General features: G+C 36.9%; 1 long non-coding RNA gene across 18 annotated transcripts in view; it reads left to right on the forward strand.

The window, feature by feature from the left end:
- Positions 1–6,142, forward strand: part of LOC109825224 — a 31,766-nt gene extending 25,624 nt beyond the window's left edge. For 13 of the 18 annotated variants that reach the window (XR_002242922.1, XR_002242929.1, XR_002242924.1 and 10 more), the window contains 2 exons: positions 1,030–2,613; positions 5,861–6,142. This is a non-coding gene — a long non-coding RNA (uncharacterized LOC109825224). The remainder of the gene's footprint in view (positions 1–1,029; positions 2,614–5,860) is intronic. The other 5 variants (XR_002242927.1, XR_002242938.1, XR_002242933.1 and 2 more) reach the window with 5 other exon arrangements.

Genomic DNA, 7,646 nt, shown 5'->3' on the forward strand with positions numbered 1-7,646 from the left:
CTTCTAAGAGGTTGACTTCTAGACAAAGCATCTTGTTCCCTACAACATCATCATCATCATTATCGTCAACTCAACCAAGTTTTATTGTCTGGATCTTGTCACATAGGTATGTGACAATCCCCTTTCTTTGTCATTAACAACTATTATATTGGATAATAAAGATCCAGTAGTGTTTCGGATATAGTGCTCTTAGTTAAGAAGACTAAGCAGATATTTAGAAAAATGCTATCGAGCTCATGGATAGTCAAGACTTCTTGCTATTCATCCAAAACTCAACTAACCTGGCTAGATTTTACATTAGATACAAGGGATTAGATGTCTCATTCCTAGTTCAAATTTGTTTGTTTTTCAAGTATCAGTTATTGATCATGAATGGTAGTGTTTGCCTAGATGATAGGATTAGAGGATGAGTATATGTTGATTTTGTCTGTGGTGATAATATGATTATAGGTTCGTCGAGTCTGTGATGATGATATGAGTATAGGTTTGTTGAAAGAGATTACTATGTGGTGGCTTGCATGTCGAATACACGCTTGAAGAAGACTTTTGAATTACTTGATGCCTGCATAATCATGAAATTTGTTTACTACAGGTTTAATATGCTTTTTAAGTGATTGTTTCTTAGCCTATCTATTTCTATATTAAGACTTGCAGGATTAATATATTCCAAACTTTCGATGCTTTGAATTAGTTGTATAACTAAAAGGAGTTTTTTACCCCCTAGGTTACTAGGGTTAATGTTATTTTGACTCGGAATACCCTATCAAATAGAAGGAAAATTGTTGCCATTCTGGATATTCTAATTAGGGTGGAGTTTATATTTTGTATATGGAGGATTATATCCAATAGAGTGAAGGCCAAAGAAAAGATTGAAGTAGGGCTTATATGGTTCAGGTTGTTACTTCAAGGATTTCGGACCTTTGTAGTGGAAGGTCAAATAGATGTGCATGTGTGATAGTTATTGAAAGCAATACTTTGATTCATAAACTATTCCCACTCGATAATGTAGTGTTATCTATGTTAATACAGGAATAAAGGGTCATCACGTACCTACGTGGGCAAGATCCAACAACAAAACTTGAGTTAATGACGATGATAATGATGATGATGATGATGTAGAAAGCGAAGTGCTTTGTTTGGAAAGTCAGCTTCTTGATGGTAGGCACCTTGTTCTGACGATTGGATGGTCTGAATTTAGATAAGATGTCAGGAGCTCGAGGCTTGGCTCAACCAAAGATAGTATTGAAAGACTTGAACAGAGCATGTAGAACATGGAGCATAGCTCGAGCTTTTCGAGAGGCTTATATGTGAAGTAGAAAAATGGTTATTTTTCATGGTTGGTGTCACAAGAGCACTTGTAAAGTCATAGTTGTTGATATGTGACTGATTGGTTGATTCTGTTAGTCATTGCTCTCTTGAGGTGGTTGTGGGGCACTCAATACCAACCATGTTGAGATGCTAATTGTGTTGATATATGGGCATACGAAGTGATTTGATTTGGACACGTTGATGTTGATCGAAGAGAGAATGAGCATCGATTATCGGGTCTTGGGGTTTCTTAGCAAATGGACTAGGGTGGTAAATTGTATTCTGACAATTCAAAAGATGAAATTGTACTAACAGAAATTTCTGTTTCCCATTTGGAGGATAAGTAAAAAATTTGTATTATCTTAAGTGTGTTTGAATGAAATACTTGCATGTTAGGTGATAGTGCTTAGGTACACACTTACGAAAAAGATACTAGCTCATATGAGGAGCCACTAACCGATTCCGCAAAGAATTATTAAAAATTTTTAAGTAAATTTCTTCCTGAACTATTTATTGTATAGCCTTGGTAGTATTTCATTCAACTGGTTTATTTAATTCATGATTGGGTTGTTTGCACCTTTGTGCCCTAGAATTTACACCTTTCTAACTTTGATTCTCCGAAGTATTTGTATATCATTATTGGATTACTGATCTATATTTACACAAAAGAGGAGATCCAAAAGATGAATCAAGGGATAACCCAAGGAGCAAAGAGACTTTTAACTATCATTGAAGAAAAAATGAGTGCGGGAGAAATGAAGAGCCCCTTGCTTCTTTATTAGACAATCTGGAGAAGAACTAGTAATGTACGTGGCCACCATTTATAGCTCATTACTAAAAAATTCTGAATCAAATCCAGGAGATGTAATCATATTAGTATGGTCAATAAATGCATCCTTGTTACTGAAAACCAATACCAATTGCGCATCCAAGTTGGAAAGAATTAAGCTTCTGTTTGTAGATACGAATACTGCATGTCATTAAGAAGCACAGCTCTTGTTGCACCTCTATTTTCTATAATGCAGGTTTTGTAAGATTGGAGTAAAGTAGCATATACACTTGGAAAGCTGGGTAAGCTCTCTGAATTTAATAACAGGTATGCAAATATGGTTTTGTTTCTCATATTTCCAGCAGCATGGCAGGGTTTATATGCCACTTGCTACTCCTTATACCCATCAACATCCATTTTGTTTGCTCTTTCAATGTCTAGTAACTCTAATCCTGACTTGTCATATTTTTTGTTTCTTTGCTTATGCAGGAGAAATTCTATGCAAGAACTGTTTAGTTAATTTCCTGATGTTGTAGGTTGGTTGGTTTTCCTCTTGAATCTGAGACTAGATTTTAGGTGGCTCCTGGTTGGGTCATAAAAGTATAATCCAACTCTCGCTCATTGTTTTACTTGGCGGTTTAGTGTCATTCATTTTGTCTCTAAAGATAGGGGTGTCTTGACTCTAATGAAATGGTTTTATTCATTTTGTCTCTAAAGATAGGGGTGTCTTGACTCTAATGAAATGGTTTCTTTTAAGAGACAGCAGCAACATGGATCTCTAATTAGTAGCAGCAGCTATGAGGAGGAGTTGCTTTGTGTCCTTTGTTGGTCACATAGGGATTATTATGTAGAAAATCAAAGCTTCTCAGGTTTCCTAAACTATAGGCTTGGTTTGCAGATCCTCCACTGATCAGTTTGGTTACCCGGTTAAGGACTTAAATCTTGTTGGCAAAAGCTAGATTAGGATCAAACCTAGTTTTTTTAGTTCAAATTTTACTCAACGGAACGAGGATTATTTCCACCCACCTGGATCAGAACTAACCTGATTAAGGTCTTAACTAGGTTGGCTGGAAGTTGCCAAACTCAAAACATAGGGTCATGAATCTGTGCGTTGTGGCCTGAAGAGGTAATATGCTTGGATTAGGGATTTATAAAAACAGATTTACTGTTTAGGTACTACTTATTCTTTTAAGAGGCATGATTCAAAAGTTCTGATTGGAGTTGTTAATTAGATGACATAAAATCAACTATTAGCTTATTCGGACCCATGTTTTCTTCTTCGCGCACTTAAGAGCATGATGGTAAGTAGGAGTTTGTAGAAGTCGTACAAGGGGATTTTATTGCTTTGAGAAGATCGTTTGGATATAATATTACTGTCCAAACTCAACTAATAAGAATGCCCAAGATCCAATATGTGATGCTCAGTCCCTCTCTAATCAACGTCTACGTGGTGCTATAGTTCAAATCAAATCACCCGTTGTGTTTACACATTGGCGTGATTAGCGTTTTGGCACGGTTAGTAACAAGTGCGCTGATGTCACTACAAAAAACACAGTGATTAGCATGGTCAACCAATCACAAGTCTCCAGCTATCACCATATAGCTAGCCACGTAGCATCAACCATGAAATGCAACTACTTTCCCACCTTGTATACAAGACTCTTTAAAGAAAGAAACCTCTAAATTTGTTCAACATGCTCTCAGAGATATCATGTTCATCTTTTACATTCAAGACTTTCAATTAATATTATTATATACAAAGCTTTAATTTGAAAGTCGGAGAGGTTTTTTTTTTTCCTTGGATTAAGCCCCAACGCGCATAGTGCTCTCAGGTTAAGGTTAATGGTTGTCCGATCATTAGAAGAACCTTATGTCCTTTAAGAGGCTAACTTTTCAACAAAACATCATAATGTTCTGTACAACAACATCATCATCATTATCATCAATTCATCCAAGTTCTGTTGCTTGGATCTTGTCACGTTGGTACGTGACAACCCCTTTATTTCTTGTATCAACAATTAAGAAAGATGCAGCTTATATTGTTTTAGATTGAGTTGTTTTTAGCCAATAGAGCTAGTTAAAAGTTTAGAAAAATACTATTTAAATTCATGGAAAGTCAATACTTCATATTATGTATTCAATAGTTGACTCACCAAAAGTTTGACATTTGATTTAAGTGGATGGATCTCCCATGATTTGTTGTGGCTTTTTAGAAATAACTACCATCTCTTGATTATCAATGGTAGCTTTTGCCTAGATGATATCGGATTGGGGTATAGTATAGTTTATTTGAGTGAGATCACCATATGGTGATGTTATGAGTATAGGTTGGTTGAATAGGATTTTTGAATGTTGCTTTGCAATTCGCATACCCGGTTGAAGAAGACCTGAATTTTTTGATACTTGTAAAACCATGGAATTTGATTAATACAAGTTTATATGCTTTTCAAGTGATTTTTGTCAGCCCATCTATTCCTTTATAAGACTTGCATGATTAATGTGTTCCTGAATCTCGACATTTAGAATTAGCGAAATAATAGAAAGTAGGTGTAAATTTTTGGAATGTAGGTTTAATGTGAGCTTGAGCTAGAAGACCCAAATATGGGCAACTTGTTTTTGTTCTGGAGTATTCTCATTCTGATATCGGAGCACTATATCCATGAAAGTGAAGGTGAAGTTAATAGATTTGAGTAGAGGTTGAATAGTTTACTGTTGCTTCAAAGATTTAAGGTCATTTAATGACGGATTCAAATAAATGTGCATGTTGACATCTTTGAAAGCATTACTCAATAAATGATTTCTGCTCTATGGAAATCGTATAGTGTTGATCTATGTTGATACAAGAAAAAAGGGGTTTGCCACACTTCTACGTGGCAAGATCCAACAGCAAAACTTGGATGAGTTAATGTTGATGGTAATAATATAGGAAACGAGATGCTTTGTTGGGAAAATTGGCTTCTTGAAGGGTAGGCAACTACTATTCTGATGATCGGACGACATGCATTCACATGAGTGCTAGAGGGTGTAGAGGCTTGGTCTTGGCCAAAGACTTCCTGTGGGGTAAGTCAATGTTTTGAACATTGTAGATCTCAATTGCAATAGTTGAATGTAAAAGATGTGAAGATGATAAATTATATTTTCACGGAGCATGTAGAATATTGTTGGGGTTTCTTTGTGGGGAGCTTTATATATGAATCAGAACAGCGATTATTTTTCATGGTTGATGATACGAAGTTAGTTTTAAGGTTATGGTATGTGATTGGTAGGCTATGTTAGTCGCTGCACTTTTGAAAGTAGTTGCAAGACGGTTGATGTTAACCACGTTGATACGCTAATTATACGAAGAGTGAGTTGATTTGGACTGTAGTGCCATGTGGGCGTTGGTTGAAAGAGAGGATGAGCATTGGGTATTGTGCATTGGGTTCATTAACGATTGGGCTTGGGCGGTAAAGCTGTATCCTAACGATAGAGTTGTATCCAATATAAATTCTCATTTGAAGGAGTCTTTAGGCGAGAAGGGAAAAAAAATTGACCTCTTGGGTTATTTGTACAAAATCTTGCATATTGGTGGACGGCACTTTAAGCGCAACAAAACGATTCTGCAGAAGAATTAGGGACAACATTATAAGTGGTTTTCCCTAAACAATTTATTACACTGCAGAAGCGGTATTTTAGTTCAAAAATTTTGTCTAATCATTAATCTAATTTTCCTTGTTAGTTAATCATAATCTAATTTGTTTAATCATTATCTAATTTGACATCAAGAATTGATTTCCTTTCTAGGTACTCGGTGCGCGTGGCCACTGTGTTAGTGTTTGACAATATACGGGATCAAGGGAAGACGGGTTATACGTGCGGGTGAGAATTAATATTGTACGAACCTATTGTCAATTGTATATTGTCAAAGGTTGTTTGCACTTTAATCCTCCTAAAGTTTCACTCCTTCAACTTTGATATTATGAAGTCCTATCTCGACAACTTGATGATCAAGCTGTGCTGTTAAGAAGTTGCCTTCAATTTTGTTCGAGAATATATCGACATATAAAAGATGGCTAAGAAGTAAAATCTCTTGCATGATTTCAGTTTTCGGAGTTTGGGCAAAGTAAGGGCTTTGGTTACTAAATTGGCAAGTTAGTATTAATTTTGAAATTTTGGGTCATTAATTATCATAGAAATGTAGGTACCAAAGCAAAAAAAAAAAAAAAAGTTTGAACATTGGATATAAAAACACTAATAATCTCGTGATATGATATGAATATCACTGATGTCTCTTATGGGCTAATAAGTTTAACAAAAATAAAAAGAACAAATTTTGCGTTGCGAAGGAAAGCCCTTCGCTTTTAGGATTCTTTTTTTTTTGTTTTCTCGAGCACCCCCAAGAAGCGTGAATCGGTATTTTCAGTGGCGGAAGCCCCATTGTATTTTATTTGCCCGCGTGTGACATTTGCGGTTGACTTTGTTTGGATGTTTTTTCCTAAAAGTTGAAAGGGGTTTTTTTTATAACTTCTAAACTTAAAGGGGGCTTATCTGGTGTTTTTAAAGTTATGGGGGTTTATTTGGTAATCGCTCAAAGTTAAACGGGTTATGTCTTTTAACTTGAGCCTTATGTAGCCTGTCCTTCTTCTCATACCGGTCCATGCTAAGCTAACCTACGCCGCGGAGAATCACTGAGCATATACTCATGACACGACAGCCCTACAGCGGTCTGCTGCACCTGCGGCCGTGGTCCCCTAGCCACGCCACGAAGGGCCGCTCCTTGCCCTACTCCCCTCGTGATCCGATGGGGCCCACAAATGGTCCGAGACCAGGTGGGCGTGTTGAGCCCTCGGGCGTCAGCTCCCTCGCGGTCTCGGTCATCTAGCCGTCCCGTCCTTATCGTGTACCCCAGATGGGGACCAAGCTATAAAGAGAGATCTGGACCGTTGGCTTTGTAGAGTGGTATCGTGCACTGGAGGAACAGTGGAATCGGAAATGATGGCCCTGAGATCGCCGTATGATGGCTGGCCCGTTGCCACACAGTCATGGGACCCAAGTTTGTGACTGATCTTACCTAAGATACTTATGGGCCCCACATGATTTGGAAAAATTATTGGAGATACTCTTGATCTATGGGCTAGTTTGTTTGCACGAAACTAGCAAAGAAGTTATTGAAGTAGAGGAAGTTTCTCCTACTTCAAGCAAAAAATTATGTTTGTTTTTTCAAAAAGACTACTTTAGTTACTTTCATAAATACAGATGTGACGTTTAGGTGGCGCTCCTACTTATTAATTTTTTTCGCCCTTGAAAGCTCAGAAGTAGAGCGGAAATGGAAAAAAGTGGGGTCCACTTAAATTAGAGATTTACCAAGGGCAGATGATCTCAAATAATATATCCAGTTTTTATCCAAACAAACAAACAAATAGAAGAAGATGATGAAGTACTATTTTCGCTACTTCTAAAAATATATAAAACAAACAAAATAAGTACTACTTCTGTTACTTTCTACTTCATAATTGAGGAAGTTACATCTTTGATCCACTTCTTACTTCTAACAGTTACGTCCATCCAAACAGGACCTAAGCGGTTGTTT

The sequence above is a fragment of the Asparagus officinalis genome, chromosome 10, assembly GCF_001876935.1.
Source record: "Asparagus officinalis chromosome 10, Aspof.V1, whole genome shotgun sequence".
In the NCBI taxonomy this organism is placed as follows: domain Eukaryota; kingdom Viridiplantae; phylum Streptophyta; class Magnoliopsida; order Asparagales; family Asparagaceae; genus Asparagus; species Asparagus officinalis.